This window comes from Hemicordylus capensis, chromosome 3, assembly GCF_027244095.1.
Source record: "Hemicordylus capensis ecotype Gifberg chromosome 3, rHemCap1.1.pri, whole genome shotgun sequence".
NCBI classification, from domain to species: domain Eukaryota; kingdom Metazoa; phylum Chordata; class Lepidosauria; order Squamata; family Cordylidae; genus Hemicordylus; species Hemicordylus capensis.
In genome coordinates this window covers 97,877,627-97,898,328 of record NC_069659.1, presented here as the reverse complement: position 1 = coordinate 97,898,328, position 20,702 = coordinate 97,877,627, and the positions used below count along the sequence as shown (strand labels likewise).

Genomic DNA, 20,702 nt, shown 5'->3' with positions numbered 1-20,702 from the left:
AGAGCTTAGGGCGATGAAACAACTTTGGTGATGGCTGGAATGATGCTGGAGGAAGAGTTGTGACGAATCCGACCGAACACAGGCTAGAACCCATTTTAGGGACTACTCTGTGGTGGGCGCGGCAAAGAAATGTTTTTTCTCTGCCTCCGTTGCATCTGCTCAGTGCAGACCGGCAGAGCTGTTTCGTGTGGTAAAAACATTGCTCCACACATCCCCCCAGGTAATGTGTGATCAGTTTGCGTATCACTTTGCGGATAAAGTCGCTCGCATCCATGCTGATTTGGACTCTAGAGTTTTGGCAGTTCCAGCAGATGTGCCTCTGGTACCATCTGGTCCTATTGTGTTGGATTCTTTTCAGTTGGTGCAGCCTGGGGATGTGGACAAGATCCTGGGCAATGTGCGGGCGACATCGTGTGCTCTTGACCCTTGCCCTTCATGGCTAATAAAAGCTACCAGGGAGGATACAGGTAGATGGTTGGAGGTGATTATTAATGCCTCATTAAGGAAGGGCAAGATGCCACTGTGCCTCAAGGAGGTGATGGTAAGACCATTATTAAAAAAGCCCTCCTTTGATTCCTCCAACCCGAACAACTATAGACCAGTCTCTAACCTGCCCTTTTGGGGCAAGGTGATAGAACGTGTGGTGACGTCCCAGCTGCAGAGGGTCTTGGATGATACGGATTATCTGGACCCTTTTCAATCTGGCTTCCACCCCGGATATGGGACTGAGACTGCCTTGGTCGCTCTAGTGGGATGACCTATGCCGGGAACTAAACAGGGGGAGTGCGTCCCTGTTTTTATTTTATTTGATTGATTGATTGATTGTTGAATTTCTATACTGCCTTTCATTAAAAACAACCCCAGGGCGGTTTACAAAAGTTAAAAACATACAATAAAAATGACAATTAAAATATTAAGCTAAAAATATGAAACATATCTAATTTAAAAACTATAAAATACAAACATAAAAACACATAAACACAAGAATAAAAACACATAGAAGCAGCATAGAAATTGTCATGTAAAAGCCTGGGTAAAAAGCCAAGATTTAAGAAGCTTTCTAAAAACTGTGATGGAGTCTGAGGAGCGAATGGCCACTGGGAGAGCATTCCAAAGTCTGGGGGCAACAACAGAGAAGGCCCTGTCCTGAGTGCATGACAGACAAGCCTCCCTCATTGTAGGCACCCGGAGCAGAGCCCCCTCAGGTGACCTTGTCAAGCGGGCAGCAACCCTTGGGAGCAGGCGGTCCCTCAGATACCCCGGGCTGTTGGTTCTGCTGGACCTCTCAGCAACATTCGATACCATCAACCATGGTATCCTTCTGGGCCACCTCTCGAGTATGGGAAGCGGAGGTACTGTGTTGCAGTGGTTCCGCTCCTTTCTTGAGGGGAGCATCCAGAAGGTGGTGCTGGGGGACTACTGCTTGGCTCCGTGGCCATTGGCCTGTGGGGTCCCACAGGGTTCGGCCTTGTCCCCCATGCTGTTTAATATCTACATGAAACTGCTGGGGGAGGTCATCCAGGGACTTGGACTGAGTTGTCAGCAATATGCAGATGATACTCAGCTCTGTCTCTCCTTGTCACCTGATCCTAGGGAGGCGGTGGATGTCCTGAATTGGGGGCTGGAGGCCGTGATGGGATGGATGTGGGCTAATAAACTGAAATTGAATCCGGACAAGACAGACATAATGTTGGTCAGTAGGAGAGCCAATTGGGATGAGGAGATTTTACCGGTTCTGGATGGTGTTGCACTCCCCTTGAAGGAGCAAGTATGCAGCTTGGGGGTATTACTGGACCCGGCTCTGCTTTTAGAAGCTCAGGTGGAGGCAGTGGCCAGGGGTACCTTTGCATGGCTTTGGCTAGTGCTCCAGCTGTGTCCCTTTCTCGAGAAGGCAGATCTGGCCACAGTTACCCATGCCTTAGTCACATCACGGCTGGATTACTGTAACACGTTCTACGTGGGGCTGCCCTTGAAGAATATCCGGAAACTGCAGCTAGTGCAAAATGCGGCAGCTAGGGTTTTATCTGGAGCTGCCCGGTGGGAGCACATCACACCCATTTTGAAAGAGCTGAACTGGCTACCAGTTTGTTTCCAGGTCCAATTCAAGGTGCTGGTTTTGACCTTAAAGCCCTTAACAGTTTGGGCCTGGGATACCTGACGGACCGCTTGCTCCCAAGGGTTACTGCCCACTTGACGAGGTCATCTGAGGGGGCTCTGCTTCAGGTGCCGACAATGAGGGAGGCTCGGTTGTCATGCACGCAGGACAGGTTGTTGCTGCCCCCAGAGTCTGGAATGCTCTCCCAGTGGCTATTCGCTCCTTGGTCTCCATCACAGCTTTTAGAAAGAGTGTAAAATCTTGGCTTTTTTGCCCAGGCATTTATTTGATTCTCTGCTGCTGCTCTTTATATTCTGTATTGCTTTTATACTTTTGTTTTATGTTTTTAATCAGATTTGTTTAATATTTTTCACTTAATATTTTAATTGTGTCCTTTTTTTACCATCTTGTGTTTAAATTTTTGCTGTAAACCGCCTTGGGATTGTTTTAATGAAAGGCGGTATCTACATTTAACAATAAATAAATAAATAAATAAATACATAACTCAGTCAATCTTTGCTGAAATACCATGTAGTCCCATCTTGTTAATCTCGTTTGCTAATTTCCAGCCTTCTCCCCAACAACAAGAAAGGCTGCAAGTATCTGGAGTAGAAGGGCAGAGAGGCAGGAACAGTCTTGGCTTTCTGTCAGTGGCAAATTGCCCAAGTTGTGGGAGTGCTACAAACTTTGGCTGAGATATTATGCAAGGGTACATCAGCTCGTAATGTTGCATGTACATGAGCTGCACAAATGCAAAAATTGTGCCAATGTCGTTACACTAGAATAAGTCATTTATTTCCAATGGGCATATTTTTGTGTAAATAGTATCAGTGGCAGCACCAGAAACAAGATGGGGGGGGCACAGAAGGGGAAAAAGTGAATTTATGGATGGGCAAGCTGTGTCTCACATATTAAATTTATGGAACAGAAACGGGGTGAGCAAGCTACTTGTCTACTTGTCACCCAGTCAGCTGGGTGAGCAAGCTACTTGTCTGAGGCCTCCCTTGCCTCCTCTGGAGCTGTCCCTGTGATATTTGCACAACTTGCATGTACACAGTATTACTTGGCTGACTTACCCTCACTATGCCCTTGACTTTATAAGGATTGGCACCAGATTGAGAATCCCTTAATTCTGGAGCACTAGAAGACTTTCTAGTTATCTAAATAGTCCCTCGAACTAGAGAGATTCTCTACTGTGGTGGTGGTGGTGGTGGGTATCCAAGCCTGAACTGTCTGAAGTTCCCCCTTCAAACAAGAAGCCCTAGTGGTGCAGCGAGTAGAGAAGCTCTGTGGTCTCAGAGAATATATAATAGAGAAGGTACCAGGCATGTGGAAATATGAATCCAGAAAAAACCCATTTGGTCTTCTAGTTTCAGTGAGACTTCTATAGAGGAATGTCCATGTAAATGTTACCCAAAACGTGCTGATAATACCTTCACCAGTCAATTGAGCTTCAGAAGCTTAACATTTTATCCTTTAAAAAGTGTTTCACCTTCACTTTTATTTTTGCATTGCATGCCCTCTTGATGACTATTTGCATTGCAGCTGAAAACCGTGAAAATGTGTCTGTTATTTATTCTCATCAGTATTAGTTTCTGAGACGAAGTGAACATTTGTGGTGTTGGCTGAAACATTTACTTCTGAAGCATTGTTTTCTAAAGCATTGTCTTGTCCTATAAAAGTGCATTTTCTTTTTCGTGGCTGACACTGTCAGCGTAACAGACTGTTCTATTTTCCCTAAGAATAATCCTCACAAGAAGTGGCCATGAAACCAAAATAAAAATAATAGTCTATAGTTCCAAGTTAACTTGTCATTCTTTGTGAACATATCCCTATGCATGGTGTCATTTGAGGGCACCTTGTATCCTCTATAAATTAGTCCTTGTGTCCTATGCAAATTAGCCCTTCACAGATTAGCCTAAGTAATCTAGCACCAAAAGTGAACAAGTGGAACAAGCAAAGTTCCCCATGGCTGTCACCATACCAGAGCAGATAGTCCAGGATAGTCCAGCCCACAGAATTAGCCACATAGAACAAAGGAAAGGAACACACACCAATCGAGCCAGTTTCACAGGGAAGGAGATCATTGTTGACTCCAGATATTGTTTATCAGTTAAACTTTGCATGAAGCAAATGCATCCATAAAGATTCCACAAAAGGAGTGTTTTGTTTACATGTGAGCATGGTAAGATGTTCCCCTTAGGTGATGGGGCCTCTCTGGGAAGAGCATCTGCAAGCTTGCATGCCTAAGGTTCCAGGTTCCCTCCCTGGCATCTCCAGATAGGGCCAAGAAAGACTCCTGCCTGTAATCCTGGAGAAGCCACTGCCAGTCTGGGTAGACAGCACTGAGCTACAAGGACTAATGGTCTGATTTGGTATATGGCAGCTTCCTATGTTTCTATGTTACAACACAACTTCATTCCATTCAACATCTGCCTTGAGTTGTGACAATGAGATAGTTCTCTTATAGTTAGTGGTGTACCTGAGATGATTATGCAGTTTGATTGTGTAGCATGTATATGTAGTGCGAGCAGTTGGGCGAGTGCAGATACTGTTTATTTTTCAAGGTAGAGAGTGAGATGTTTCCTGGCAATGAATATCATTTGAAGAAAGAGGTACCATTTAGGGTTTAAGTAAAAGCCAGAAACAAGCAAGTTTGGCCCCAATTGCTTAAGCCTTTTTAATGAAATGGGGGAAAGGGATCCTAAAAAAATACATCATAACCAAAGCCCCCAAGACGGTTGCTGTTGTACAGCATAAGCATGCAATATTTTCCTAGCAGTCTGTCTTCACTGTCATCAGAATGCAATTTCTCTAGACTCACTGTGGGCTGCAACAGATTTCTTGGAAATGAATGCTGTGTTGACACCCACAGGCTAGTAATGTTTTCACAAGAAAGAACATGACTTTGTATTTGACTCTCTTGAAAGGAGATTAGCAGCACCATGATTTGTAAGAACTGCCAGGTTCCCCCCTCCCACCCCACGTTTCTTTTTCTTTCCTTCTGAGCCTGTGCTGCAGCAGGTAGGGGTTACTGAGTGAAGTATTCTTGGCTTGAGTTATATTGGCATCAAGTGGGAGGGCAATAAAGCTGACACGATCAATGAGGGGGAAGCTAGCTGACAGGGTTTGAAAGGCTGTTTTAGTTCCTCCACCCACCCTGGCTTTCTGTTATGGTGAAGGTCCACAGAACCTCAAACTGTACCAATTTAGTGAGTACAGTAAATACCTTTCCACTATAGATGTTCAGGTTTTGATGAACTTATTAGTGTAATGAACGAGGGGTGTACTCAAAACAGTTTTCGTATTCTGTTCAAGCTCGGAGCGGGACACAAAATCTGTGGAATGTTCCGTCAGAACAACCAGTTGAGCTGGTTGTTCCGATTGAATGATCTCGGAACACTTGAAATGTTCCAAGCCATTCCGAACACCATTTTGGAATGTAAAGCCAATGAAAGATGATATACTATGCACACGTGTGGCAGCCATTTGCATGGTGGTGCTGGCCATGCAAATGGCTGCTGCACATAGGCAGCGGCCAGAAAAGCACAATTTTTGAGTCTAATAGGGTGCTCAGAACAGTTGGAATGTTCTGACTCAGGATGGGGTTGTTCCATTCCGAGCTTGGAACAGGCACTTCATTTGAAGGGCATTCCGTTCCACGTTTTGAACACTCTGAACAGCCTATTTTTAGTCAGAATGTTCTGACTGCAGAACGTTTTGCACATCACTATAATGAACTGTAAAGTGAGCACCCAGTTCAGAAGACATATTTGCATTCAGTGAACATGTGGAAAGGTGGGGTCATGCCCCCTTGGCCCTGCCCCAACCTCCATGCATTCAGCTGAACCAGTCATAGAGCTTATATGCATGCAAAGTGTACGTTCATAGACTCTTTCCACACAATCTGGTACCCAAGGAATCCAAGGTCTAGATCATGTGAACAGAACTTACACACATATAGCTTGCACATACGCAGGTTTGGGGAAGGGGCCAGTGGACCCTCCCCTTCCAGGCATTCACTGAATATGAATATTTCTTCCAGGCAGTGCTAGAGTCTCGCTACCTTTGGAAATAAATTTTACAATGTGGTTTGTGTGCAGTGAAATCTGCAGTTACATACATCTTGGCATTTGGGACACAGCTGGCTTGCTAATGAGGCCAGGTGAGGCAGCTGCCTCAGGTAGTAGATTGGCACAAGCAATGGACTGGCTGCGTACACTGACCTGCTGCCCTGGTTGCCTGACCCAGCCCAGGGGGCCATCCCCAAAAAACCTTTCCCAGTGGTTGTGACATACACACATGCTGGCCATTGTCCTCATCCTGCTCCACGCAATCACATCCTTCTCTGCCTGTTCAAAAGGCAGAGCTTCAGAAGATGGAGTGGCAGGAAGTGGCTTGAATTCTTTACTGCTAATCTGTCATTTATTTATTTATTTATTTATTTACATTTTATATCCTGCTCTTCCTCCAAGGAGCCCAGAGCGGTGTACTACATACTTAAGTTTCTCCTCACAACAACCCTGTGAAGTAGGTCAGGCTGAGAGAGAAGTGACTGGCCCAGAGTCACCCAGCAAGTATCATGGCTGAATGGGGATTTGAACTCGGGTCTCCCCAGTCCTAGTCCAAAACAGAATAGAACACAACATGACTGGGTGGGGGGAGATTTGAGTGGCAACCAAGTCATTGCCACCAGGTAAGGGGAAATGGGGGCAGGAATCAGTGCAGAGATTGGGAGAAGATCCAAAGGAATTGGCAGTGGCAGTAGCGGCAAGTGTGAGTGCCACAGGGAGGGAGCGGTGAGAGGCAACTTTAAGGATAAATGGTGTGGGATCACCTCTGCGACTCACCTGGCCTCTGTGGAGCCGATCCCCCACCGGCAGTTCGGTGAGTGGTGGAAGTGATCCCCCCCGTGCCACTGGGAGTGCTTGGTGGCATGCTGCTGGTCCGAGCAGTGTTTGGGTGTGATGAGAGCTGAGGTAAGCACCGATTAATTTATCCTTAAAGGTGTCTTTCATTGTTTTCGCCCAGCAGCGCCCGCACCAGATGCTACTGGGCAATGGCACAGGGAGGGGATCAATGGGGAGGTGGAGGAAGGGAGATCAAAGGAGAAGGCCAACCTTGCTCCTTCTCCCTGAGGTTGAGGGGATCTGCCTTTTTGGATGATTTTGGGCCCAACGTTATTAGCAGGTAGATGTTACTGAGTGATGGCTTGAGTTATATTGACAGCAAGTGGGAGAAGAATAAAGCTACCAGAATCAATGAAACTATGCTCTGGACAAGAAGAAGAGGAGACAGCATTGGATCCCACACCGTATCCCTTCTGAGAACTGATGCATCCCTGGCATAGGTTCAGCTTTTCAACACAGGTTCCACGATGTTTGCTGTGGAAACTGGATAGCCTGTAGTCATAAGCTGAAAGGACCATGAGACTGGGACCTCCCCTTTTAGGATTGGCCAAGAGTGAGGCTTACAGAGAAGCTATTCACATGCACAGGCAAAACCAGGCTAAGGAAAACCAGCCCAGTTTTGCCCATGTGTGTGTACCACTGGGATCAGGCCCAATCCTGGCAGAGCCGTGGTGGCAAACCCGCCTCCATAGCCACCCTGTAAAATAAAATAGATAAATAAATATATAAATGATTCGATTTCTATACTGCCCTTCCAAAAATGGCTCAGGGCGGTTTACAAAAAGAAATAACAAATAAGATGGCTCCCTGTCCCCAAAGGGCTCACATTCTAAAAAGAAACATAAGACACACACCAGCAACAGTCACTGGAAGTACTGTGCTGGGGGTGGATAGGGCCAGTTACTCTCCCCCTGCTAAATAAAGAGAATCACCACGGTAAAAGGTGCCTCTTTGCCCAGTTAGCAGGGGTATGCCCAAATGAGTTTAGGAGAGCATTCTAACCCCATTTCTGTGATCGAACTGCCAGACAATGTGCAGTTCTTAGTGACATGGAGTGATGCCACTGATGCAGAGACAGAAGCAATGGGCCACTGCGGAGACTGGGCAGCAGCATTACCATATTTCTTTCCTTAGTTGCGAATGGGGAAACTGCGGTAATGCTGGTGGTGCTAATGCCCCATCTCCTCAGCAGCCCCACTGCTTCCCTCTCTGCAGCAGCAGTTCTGTAAGACACTCTAGCTGAATTTGGACATTCTGCTGTACAAGTGTAAAGATGTCTGTACACTCATACAAGTGTATGTGTGAATGACTGTACCTGTGTAGAGATCTGTACCTGTATACACTGTACACTCAGAAGAGTGTTTAACACAATAAGGCAATGCACACAGCCAGGGTGCAGGGAGGGCATGCAGGCAGGGGAAAGGCTGTGCAGAATTTACCTTCTCCCTCAGACAATTATCCACATGCTGCTGGGATCGCAGATCATGCTCCCAAACAATGTGCACTGCTTGGAGCAGCATGGATCTCTGGAGGGCAGGACAATATGTCCCGGCCTCCAGATATACCACAATGCACCGTGCGATGAGCACAGTGCCTTGGAGGATACCCTAGATGGACGCTCTAGGCACCCATCTCTGTGTCTAATCGGGCTGCCTGCAGCCTAAGCAAATACATGATTCCAGCTGCAGGGTTAAGGGCATGCTTATGCCCTTAATCCCTGACTAATGGCCAGGAACAAAAGTTGAGTTAAGCAGGCTGGCATTGCCAGGATCCATGCGGATCCTGGTGCTTCACATACACAGCCTAACCCACGTGTGAATAGCCTTATTGTGTGAATGGGCCTTCTATGTCCCTAATAACTGCCAACCATTATTTATTTATTTTAATAATAAAATAATAATAATAATAACTATTATAATTCATTGTCTAAAAGCTTCACAGAAGATGTGAGCGACTATAGGAGCTGGGCCTTACAGGAAGAGAGAGGTAGTAACAGATAGATTTAGAAACCAGTGGTACAACTGTTTATGTCATTTATTATGTATTTATTTGTCACACACACACACACACACACACACACACACACACACACACACACACACACCCTATATCTATATCTATATCATCCCATTCAAATGGGTCAGGGCAGTGCACCGTTGTTGTTGTTGTTTGCCCAAATTGTACAGAGATGCATGCCACATGTGCAGGATTCCAGTTGTTGGTCTGGAATTTAAAATGTAATAACTGAAATTAATACACCTGAACAAAACCTGACACTTTATATGCAGCTAGTAAAAAGGTCTATAGTCTAATGCAGTGAATGACAGCATGGCCAGATATGATGAGTAAGATTCTTATAAAGAGAATTAATAAGAGCTTATAAGCAAGAGGAAGGGTTTGGGGTGAGATTTCTAATGAGGAAGTGACTCACTGTCTCAGCAGGAAAGTATTCCGAAGAGGTGGAGCAGGAAATGCTGCAGAACATCTTGCTGCCTTGTGACTTGCTGAGGGCTGCTTAGGGGGGAATGTTGAGTCCCAGTTCTTTGGAAGTGTCCTGAGTACCAGACAGCATGGCCTGCAGCCACAACACCTCAGGCTGCCGATGCACATTATTTAAAGAAGGGTCAGCCTGATCAAATATATGGGTGGGGAAATCTCCAAGGAAAATATAGGTGGTGGAAGAAGGGCTGATGAGTCAGTAGGTGGTACCCTTCCCATTGAGTCATCAAATGGTGGATATTCATGTGTGAACCATTATTGTCATGTGGTCAATACTGGAAGAATAAATGTTATCCCTGAAATGTAGTTTTCCGTGAGTATTGCCAAAGTTTATTCTTTAATGCTGAAGTATTGTTTGCAAGGTTTGAAGCGATCCTCCAAAATATTGTGGGGGAGGGAAAGATTAATTAATACATGTCATTAAAGGAACAAATGAATTCATCGAATAAACCATTCAGGACTGAAAACTTGAATAAGGTCCTGAATTCTGTATAAGTTCTTGTTCTAAGACTCAGCCTCCCAAACTATGAGAAGTTCCCATTGCTTGGGTTTTCTGGAAACGGACAGTCAATTAGCATAATGAAAATCATGTGCTTTGAGCTCATCCACCACTCTTCCTAAAAAATTACATCCCCAAACACATTGTCAACAGCGGTGATGGAGGAAGACATAGAGGTCCCTGAGCCACACTCTAATCCAGGTTTTTATAAGCAGCAGCAGCATTACAAGTAACTATTCAATTGTGGGGTGTGTGAAATGCATGGGTACAAATATATTTTTAAAGCTTCTCTTAGTGACTGCTTTGTAGGTGAGGCCACAAGAAGGGAGGGAAAAAATGAAGCAAAGGAGTGGGTGTGGGTACAGGGATGTATTAAGAAAAGAAAAGCAGTGTTTTAAAAAACACACTTTGGGCTGCCTTTGTAAAAAATAAATAAAACAAATTTCCACTTTAAAAAAGTCTACTAAATAGGTGGACTTTGCCAAGTATACACATCTGGACTACGATGATAAAAAGCTTTTTCCGCGTGGAACAAATCACTTATCAGACTGATACAAAGTAAGGAAACATTTTGGTGCAAGTGAACTTTAGTTATACAATAGCTACAATAAGAGACTATTCTCCTTTTTATGTTGCTGTACTTGGATGTATGCAATTCAGACCTAAGGTTAGTCTTTACTTTTTCCCTTGTGTGATAAAAAAACCCAAACTAATAGATGTTTGTTTCCTAAAATATATGGTTAACTCAAGCAAAGGTGTAAACAAATAGTGTTAAAACACATTTTTTTTACACTTTTGTTCATGTTATTTATATCCTTAGAAACAAATATGTATCTTTTTTTTTCATGTTTGGCTGTTTCTTTCCAAATATATTTACTGCTTTTGCTTTAACCATGTCTCCTCCTATATTTTTTCATCTTCATTTCTTACCATTTTGTTGTTCTTCTTTCCCTTTTAAAATTAAATTGGACTTTCCCCTGTCTTTTCCAATAAGTAAGGACAAAAGCTTGAGCTTTTCTGTTGAGAATATTTATCTTGATGTTCTGCAGCTGAACTTGTTCTACTGTATTCTGTGCCGCTGGTCAAACCTCACTTGGAATAACTGTGTCCTATTCTGGGTACCACATTTTAAGGACATTGATAAACTGTAATGGGTTCAGAAGAGGGCAAGAAAGATCGTGTGAGGTCTGGAAATGAGGTCTTATGAGGGACAGTTAAAGAATCTGTGTATGTTTAGCCTGGAGAAAAGAAGTCTAAAGGGAGATATGATAGCCATCTTCGAATCTCTGACGGGTTGTCACAGAGAAGAGACTTGCTCTCTGTTGCTCCTGAAGGCAGGATAAAAACCAATGTGTTGAAATCACAAGGAAGCAGAGTTAGAGTAAGGCTAGACATTAGGAAGAATGTCCTAACTCTTCCACTTTCAGACAATGATTACAGTCTGCCTCATGCTCTCCTTCATTGGGCATTTTCAAAACAGTGGCCATCTATCAGAGATGTTATGCCAGTTTCCTCCACTGAGCAGTAGCTTGGACCAGAAGACCTCCAGGACTCCCTTCCTCACAACTCTAATATTATGAGTCTATGAAGTGCAGTTACTTGAACAGTCAGTTTAGAAAAGAGCAATGCATAAGCCATTAAATTAATTGAATAAAAGTAATTCAAAATAATTATTTTAGCTCAAATAACTATTTCTAAGACCCATTTCTATTATAATTATTTATTTAATTTGTTGTAGTGAAGCCTATTTTTTGCAATTGTCTTCAGATGTACTTACCATGTAAGAACTGGTGGGTTTTGTATGACCAGCACCACACATACAAGCCTCCATCTATTTTATGAGCACAACAAATCTTAAGATACTCTTATCAAAAAGAACCTATGGGTGGGTTCCTTGTTCTGCTTTCCCACATTTCAACAAGGTGAACAAGTGTGTAAGTATATTGTATTGCATGGCAGGGGGAGGGGTGGGTGATATTCTTCAGGAGCCCAGTGAATGGCATTGTGTGGTAAGTTGAAGATGATATGAAAGGGGGATAGACAGGGAAAAATGAAAAGTAGAACTACTACAGTTGAATGGTTCTTGTGTTTAGCCATCATCAAACTGATAAGAACATCAGGAAGATACCATGAGGATAACTACATAAGATGGGCTATACAGAACACTAAACATATTCATTCTCTTCAGATAGATAGATAGATAGATAGATAGATAGATAAATAGATAGATAGACATCCTTGAAAAGCTTAGCTGACACAGCTCCCGAACCAATCTCTATTTTTCATATATTAGCAAAGAAGGACAGCAAGACAACTAAGAATGTGACCTGGAAAAAACAACTCCCCACCCACAATGATCTGACCTGCCATCCCAGGTGTTGCCTAGTTCTAGAAAAATACAAAACAGAAGACTTTTCATATTATTAGATACACACTCATTAATTTGTTATAAAAGAGATACCTGAAGAATGACTGGCTTGTTGTGTAAGGCAGTACAAGTGTATACAAGGGAATGTTCTTCCTACGGAAGAAAAAGGTAAGCCTTCAGGCTTTTCAGTTGTGCCATAAGATTTGGGCAGTCAGAAATCCTGGATATCTTCCAACATACTTGCCAAGTTTGAGGCACACCAGGGTAATACTCTGACTAATCTAGCTCACATTATATGCCCAGGTTTCTACAGAGCTGACAGCACACACACACACCCCGCCTGTCCCCCACTTCTTGGCTGCCATAGAAGACATCTTAGATGCTTCTATAAAAGCATCCAAGCTAACATATATGAATAGCTATCAGTGATGTTTCTATATTTATCTCCATGTGTACAGTCTCAATTTCAAGCTCAGTTTGTCCCATTATATAGGTTGCATTAATTTATACTCTTTGGGTATTTATTTGTATGCAACATTTAATTTTTAGACATTTTAAAACATCGTGTACTAAATAGATTGTATTCAATAATTGTTATAGTGCCTTGAAGAAGCGTTACTGGCTTGAAACACACTGGACTCAATAAAATACCTCATCATGCACCTTTGAGGTTCCCTCTCTTGTGTGTTTGTGTGTGCCTTTCCCTATGGCAAATTACCATATGGTGCCATCTGGATTTGATTTAGTGCACGTTGCTTTTGCTGCTGGCATCTCTGGCATCATGCATTTGGACTGTTTGACCTCTTTCCTTATGGAACACAATAATCAGGAGGATGTGGGCTAAAGTAATCAGAGGATGTGGGCTAGTAAATTTGGATGCAAAGGGCTTTGCCTCAGTGCAATGAATTAGACTGGATGGCCTAACAGTATAGCTCTGTGACTTGAAGCAAACATGGAATACTTTCTTTAAGCAGCAAAAGGAGTTCTGCCTTATCCTTTGGGCAGGGGGCGGGGGTACTCTTAAAGTGCCATGAAGTCTGTGGCCAGCAGAGGTCAGACCTGTACTACAAAGCAGGCAATTGAAAAGACAGTTCCTTGACTTTTGGTGAAGGAACATCTTGAAAGAAGCAGACCTAACTCCATTCGATATTGGAACTATCTGTGTATAACATGAATTACTTTGTCACAGCCACAATGACTTATTCATGGATTGAATAAAATGGGTGCCACTTAATGGATCCATGTTCACAATATCTGCCATCAAAACTGAGCTGGTGCTTTTAAGACTGCATTTCAAATAAGATGTTTTTCAATGTTTTGCATAATTTTAAACTTTTCCATTAGTGAAAGCTTGAAAAGTGTTATCCACAAGGTTACAAAACGTGTTTACTTACAAATTTGGAAATAACAGCAGTGTCGATGCATCGAATTTGTCATCTGCTCATGACTAGCAGATGGTCCTCCTCCTTTACAAATAAACTGCATGACTCACATGCAGTTTGCAAGTCAAAGCTTGCACTCCACTGGAAGGGAGAGGTGGACATCCATGCTACCAGCCCATATGATGTATCTGTTATGCACCAATAATTTGTCCTTAGATTTTTGGACAGGTTATTTATTACATGTATATCCTGACTTTCCGCAGGGAAGCTTAGGGTGGCATAAATAGGGTTCCCAGCTGACCTCCTATCCAGACATTTGTCAGACCCAGATCCTTTTAGCTTCAGCAAGATTGCACTCAGGTGCTCTCAGATCATGCCCTTCCCCTTGGGGTGTACATTATTAATGTATGGCATATTGGAGTCATACAGACCAAAATCAAATTTGCAGAAGCCCAATCTCCTTTTCCCAATAGCCCTAACACTCATTCATCAGGGGATACATGAGAAGTTACTTGGGAAGTCCTCATGTTACATATTTGGCATCTCTGGATCCAAATCCCTAACATTAAAAAAAGTAGTGTGTGTGTGCATTCTAAAGATAAAGCATGATAATTTAATTTCTGTCTCACCTTGTTATAGGTTGACTGATGGCCCCAGTGTTAAATGCTTGTCTCCAGTTACAGAACATCTTTGCTACATGGAAAATAATATATACCCTTCATTTCTGATCATTGTGATTCTATAAACACTTCATACAACAGACATCAAAGCACCATCATTTTTGAAACTATCTGGAAGCCTCTGTATATATGGAATGGGAGAGATGGAATCCACAGGTGCTTCAGCAGTAAGAGACTTCTACTAATAGAATCACACTACTACTAGTAGTAGTACTACTACTAGTAGTAGTAGCAGTAGCAGTAGCAGCAACTTATTTAAATTCAAATACTGTACTTAGCAAGGTACAAAGCCATCTTTAATACTTTCTTTAATGCCTTACTACACTGACATTCTAGAACCAAAATAAACTTTTCCTAATTAATCACAAAAACCCCTTAAAGGTGCAGCCCTACTTGGAACACATCCCACTGATTACCGAATTATTTTGCTTTGCTACTAGTCTGTTTGTTGTGGCTTTGGTTTTGGCAATAAAGTTGCTGGTGATTTCAGCATCATGTCTGAGTAATTGCATTTAAGATTGCAGACCTACCCTGGTAATGAACTCCAAACATGTGTGTGTGTGTGTGTGTGTGTGTGTGTGTGTGTGTGTGTGTGTACACACACACACACACACACACACACACACACACACACACACACACACACACATGTGACACTGTGATAACATATATCCAGTGCAGAGGTTTTGGGACTGTGTGCCAGCATGGCTGTTGACACTCTCCAGTCAGCACTTGGTTGCGGGTTTAAGAAGCCTTGAGATTCAGATGCACCACTTCTGAAGAAATGTTATAAGGAAAAATATACAATAATAACATTAATTAATTAATTAATTAGATTGATTGATTGGTTATTAGAACAGTTGTTTTAATATCTACTTTTATACCTGAAGCTTTACTATCAGAATTTAAAAATAGCACTCTTCAAAATAAATACCCCCCCCCCCACTTTAATCTCAACAGTAATTTAAACCACACGTCTTCATGGTTCCCAAATTCACTGGATATTTGTAAATAACATCCAAGGTGTTGATGATTTATCCTTTTTTGGAAGGTTTTGTATTGCTCATCTGCCATCAATGCTTTCTGTCTTTAGTTAGATTGTTTTCAACATGTTGAAACTTTTAAACATGGTTTTTAATTCTTGTTAGCCACCTTGGGCACTTATGTAAGTGGAAGGGTAGGATATGACTCTTTTTAAATAAGTGCATAAATAAACAAATAACTTACTAGATATCAGTAACTTTCATTCTTGCTTTATACCAAAGTAAAAGAGAATTAGAGAAAGGTTGGAGAAACCTGATTTTTTAAAAAAATGATTCAAAATTCACTGCTTCTAAATCTATGTACATGGAATGCAAATAAAGACTGACAAGTATTTTATTACTTTGCTCGAGTAAGAAGACCTTGAATAAAACCTAGAACCCCCCTTGAGGATGTTTTATTCCCAAACCTGAGCATTTTTGTGAATCCAGTGTCTGCTTAGACTCTCAACCAATTGCATAGGAATGAAATGATGAAAAATAAAAAAGTAAAAAGTAAAAAATAGAGTATTGCCTCAAGATAAACAGCTGCAGACAAGAAAACCCATAAGATCAATAATAATCATTTTGTGTATATTTTTGTGATCTTCCAAATATTAATGATTTAAAAGTAGAAATTCAAAATACTCAGAAAGCAAAAGGTACAATGAATACTATGAAAATGACACTTAAAGAACATAAATCCTTAAAATCAGGGCAGTTAGGCAGTATTGGTATGTCTGGCTACACATCCCTGTCTCAGCCTGGCTAGGCTTATCAGGTCCAGCCTCAGAGCAGGGACAGGATTGAGCATCACCCTGTCCCTCCTCTTTCCCAGGCTACTTGTTCCTTGTGCCTGCCCCTCTCTGGGGGCTCCTGACACTATCCACCAGCCAGCCTCTCCTCCCCGGCCGGCTCCTTATATGCCTCATCACAGGCTATGCATCGCCCACCCCCAATTACAGGGCCCTCTTTATTACCTGTAATTGATTACCCCTTACAGATGTTGCCAAGGCCTCTCCCCCTTCTCCTTCCTCCTGCTCAGACCCCCTCCCTTCGGGAGGCATGCTGCTGATATTATCCTTGCATGCCTCCCCTCCGATCTTATCAGGGCTCTGCTCCTCATCCACTGGAGCGGAGTCCCTACCCGTTGGCAGTCTTTCCTCCATATCTTCCCGGCTGCCACCCGTCCCTGTTGCCTTGGGCCCTCTCACCACTCTGTCCTCAGAGGTAAGGACAGCCGGCCTCGCCGGACATGGTTGAACCCCATCAATGGCAATCAATTGCCAATGCAAGCTGAAAATAACTTGGTTTGACTTGTTCAATCTCCATTGCATCTTGCAATTTATAATAGATTTTATTGGCATTATGTCTTAAACAAATAAGATAGATACCAAAAGTAGATCTAAGAAATGTCAGATACAAGAAGTGGTAGAATAACACAAGTGTTCAGTCAACTTAGTTGAGTAAATGAGTATTACCAGTGGTAGTCAGTCACCTGTGGAACAATTCAATTCTTCTGCATTGTAAAACCAATGGTGCAATTCACCACAGTTGTTATTCCCACAAACTAATAACTGCAATAGTGCTTAGCCATGTAAATATAACTGCTAGGAGTCTATTAATAATTTACAGCAAAAAATAGATACTAAACAGAATCTATCTATCTATCTATCTATCTATCTATCTATCTATCTATCTATCTATCTATCTATCTAGGTACCCCCATTGAAATCGACTTGATGGCACACTTTACCTTTACTTTACCCCATTTCTGCACAGTATTTAAGGGAGAGATTCATATATACACTAGAAGGCTGACGTCATCTACACCAGGGGTGGACAGAAGGTAGATTGTGATATTTCTGTGTGATATATGGTAGTTAAGGTTTCTAATACCTAATTGTTTAACAATAGCAGCAGCAACAAAAATGTTTTCTCCTCTAATTAGACTACTGAAACTAATAAAAGTCTGGAGTTGACAGAAAAGTCAGAAGTGGCTTTCTAAAAAAGAAGAAGAAGAAGAAGAAGGTCTGTTTCCTGAGTTCTGACCTGAAAACTAATTTATGAGCTGAGCATATGCTCAGAGGCACTCTCTTTATGCCATTCTAAGTATATGGCTGCTTCCCTGACTCATATTTTGCAGCTGGTTTTAGTTGGTGGTCTCCGTGTTCTAGGGAGAAACAAACTAGATTCTGTAAGCCGGAAGTATGCCTGCCACCAGCCTATCCAGTTGTGAATGCCAATAATAATGACTATGCTGAGAAGTGACATACTTGACAAGTATCTGGAGGCCTTGTTTTCCATATATTTTTTTCTAGGCCATTATATTTTGCTGTTTTATTCAGTAAGAGTTCTTTCACAAGAATGTTGAGGAGAAAAGTCATAGAATGGATTACATTTCTACCACAAAAAGGTCCTGTAAATTGGCCCTAACTGAAGCATGGAGCAGAATTTAGTCTCTCAAGAACTGCTACAACACAACATTAATTAAAAATGTTTACAGTCTAGATAGATTTAAGACACATGGTGGCCATGGTCTTGGTAACTATGTCATGTAAATGCAAGTCAACAAATGCTCCTAAACACATTTGACCAATTGTTTTCTGTGTATCTTTTCCCCCATATTACCTATGCAACCAAATAAACCACCTGTATTGTTGGATCAGCCACCAAATGGCACAGCGGGGAAATGACTTGACTAGCAAGCCAGAGGTTGCTGGTTTGAATCCCTGCTGGTATGTTTCCCAAACTATGGGAAACACTTATATCGGGCAGCAGCGATATAGGAAGATGCTGAAAGGCGTAATCTCAGACTGCGAGGGAGATGGCAATGGTAAACCCCTCCTGTGTTCTACCAAAGACAACTACAGGACTCTGTGGTCACCAGGAGTCGACACCAACTCGACAGCGTACTTTACCTTTATTGGTGTCAAAAGCAGACAACCATTTAGCTCTTATAAAATATGATTTGACAATGATTTGAATTTTTGAATTTGATATTCTCAGATATTATGATTACATTATTATTTTACAATATTATGTACTGTTTTTCAGCAGCAACAAAAGTTGTCAAAGTGGCCTATGTGGCAGAAGGAATGAGGAATGGTTCCCTGCTGCAAAAGGCTCATACTCTAAAAGTAACACAAGGGAGAGAGACTAGCAACCAGCCACTGGGAGGGAAACTAACTGGAATTATAATGCGGACACAGTTGCTTTTTCCTTGCTAAATGAGACAGTTTTAAAAGCCTCTTTTTGCTCAGTTAACAGAGATTAGAAGATGTCTTAGAAGATATCCTACGTCATCCTGGACATCCAAAGCTATTTTATATTTGTTACATTGCTATTGATATTTGTACTTTTTATGTTCTCTTTTCTGGTCAATGACTGTAATAAAATTGAACACATTCTTTGTTCACAAAGCCTCCATACCAATAGTCTCCTTTTTTGCTTTTGTTCTAGCAGTTAGCAGAAAGTAGAATTTGAAGCTCAGTAGACAGGTTTCTACAGTCCTAATGGACTGACACATTCTTTTAATTTACACTGACAGCAACTGATTAGATTTGGAAAATACCAATATATGCTATATCTCTCCTTGATCATTCCAACTGAGCTTCAAAAAGAATAACACATGTCAACTTTGAATTTCCTTACCCCCTCTTCCTTCTCTGTAGTTCCCTTTAAATCAGTCAGAATTGTACCTTTGGGGGAAAATATATTCTTCAGCTTTATTATTTTAATCAATTAGTCAATTTTTGCCAAGATATTTATATGCTACACCCCAAATATCTACACTCTGTATCAGGAAACCTTAGGATCTTTGCAGATAATGTGACTGACATGTGCATATATTTATGCATGTTCTCTGCACTGTGGCAATGCAAACATTCTTGTCCCCAGATTTCCTATCATCCAGGGTGTCATTTAAGGTGCCTGGAGAGGGAGAAGGTGAGAGAGCTCAAAGTCATAATGTATCAATCTTTTTGAAGTTTCATTAGACTGATCAAGGAGAGAGATATCAGACTCTGGTGTTTCCCAAAACTTATAAAGTTATTACCTGTGTAAAAGGAAATAATCCATGAATCCATTAGGACTGCAGACACCTGTTTACTAGGGATGTGCACAAACTGGATTCTGCATTTTGTTTCAATCTCAAAATGAAATGCAAAACAGCCAAAACGTTCCATCGAAACATCGGTCAAGCTGGTTGTTTCGACGGAACAAAGTAAAAATGTTTTGCGTGTTACGGCCATAGGAAACAATGGGTAACACCCCTTTGTTCCCCATGGGTAGCTCCTAGGGACACCAAAGTCAGTTGTGTGGTAGGGCATGATGGGTGCTACCTACCACCCAACCCACAAAAGAAATGAGCAAGTGGGCGATTTTAAACATAATTTCAACCTTTCCCCCAAACTCTCATAGAATCCTTCTGAGACTAGAAGTTCCCCTCCTGGAGCAAACAGGAATGGGGAGTGCAACTTGGAATGGGATCATGATGGACAAATGGTTTAAGTCCCCTCCCCTCATGCTGCAGTCTAGGGATGTGCATGGAACCGGTGGGGGCTGGTTCAAGGGTGGGGGAGGATGCACTTACTGCCCTCCTCCCACGTTTCCCCCACCGGTGTGTGATTTCCTAAAAGCCTGTTGGGGTGGCAGCATACCTCCCTGCCACCCTGTCCCAACATTGACCAGATATAACTGGAAGTACTAGCTGTGCCTACACACATTGCGTGCGCTGCCTCAACAGGCTTTTAGGGAATCATGTGCAGGTGGGGGAAACATGGCGGGTGGGGAAAACATGGATGATGGGGGAGTGCATCCTCCCTCACCCTTAAAGCCATCCCCCCGCTGTTGAACCTTTGAGCCGGCCAGGTTTCGAACTAGTTCAGAGGCCCATAAAAGGGCCTCCGAACCGGTTCGTGCACATCCCTACTGCAATCCCAATCCTGATAGGGGGCTCTTATGGCTGCTATTTAGAGGGAAATATTTACATTGCTTAACATAAGGTTTTGTTTGCCCTTAAGGATAAGCATAGCTTTATGTATAGAGATCAAGTCAGGATATCTTCTAAGATCTCAGAAAATATTAACTCCAAATTATATATGATGCAAAACAATGGTTGAGGGTTGGCGTGTGAAGAGAGTCCTAGGACTCCATTCATTACATGATTTGGTTGCTAAAGGGCTGGCTTGCCTGTCAGTGTTAATATTTCTTATAAGCTTTTTGTTTTTAAGCCCATAATAAAGTAAT

General features: G+C 42.3%; 1 protein-coding gene and 2 long non-coding RNA genes across 4 annotated transcripts in view; 1 reads left to right on the top strand and 2 right to left on the bottom strand.

Moving 5' to 3' along the window:
* DIPK2B (divergent protein kinase domain 2B) overlaps positions 1–20,702 on the bottom strand; it is a 370,971-nt gene that overhangs the window by 118,238 nt on the left and 232,031 nt on the right. The window lies entirely within an intron of this gene.
* Positions 1–20,702, bottom strand: part of LOC128350747 (uncharacterized) — a 123,146-nt gene that overhangs the window by 17,109 nt on the left and 85,335 nt on the right. The gene's annotated exons all lie outside the window — the stretch shown is intronic.
* Positions 10,307–18,883, top strand: LOC128350744 (uncharacterized). Its single transcript, XR_008319433.1, has 4 exons — positions 10,307–10,670; positions 14,393–14,600; positions 17,172–17,301; positions 18,510–18,883. It is a non-coding gene; the product is annotated as an uncharacterized LOC128350744 (long non-coding RNA).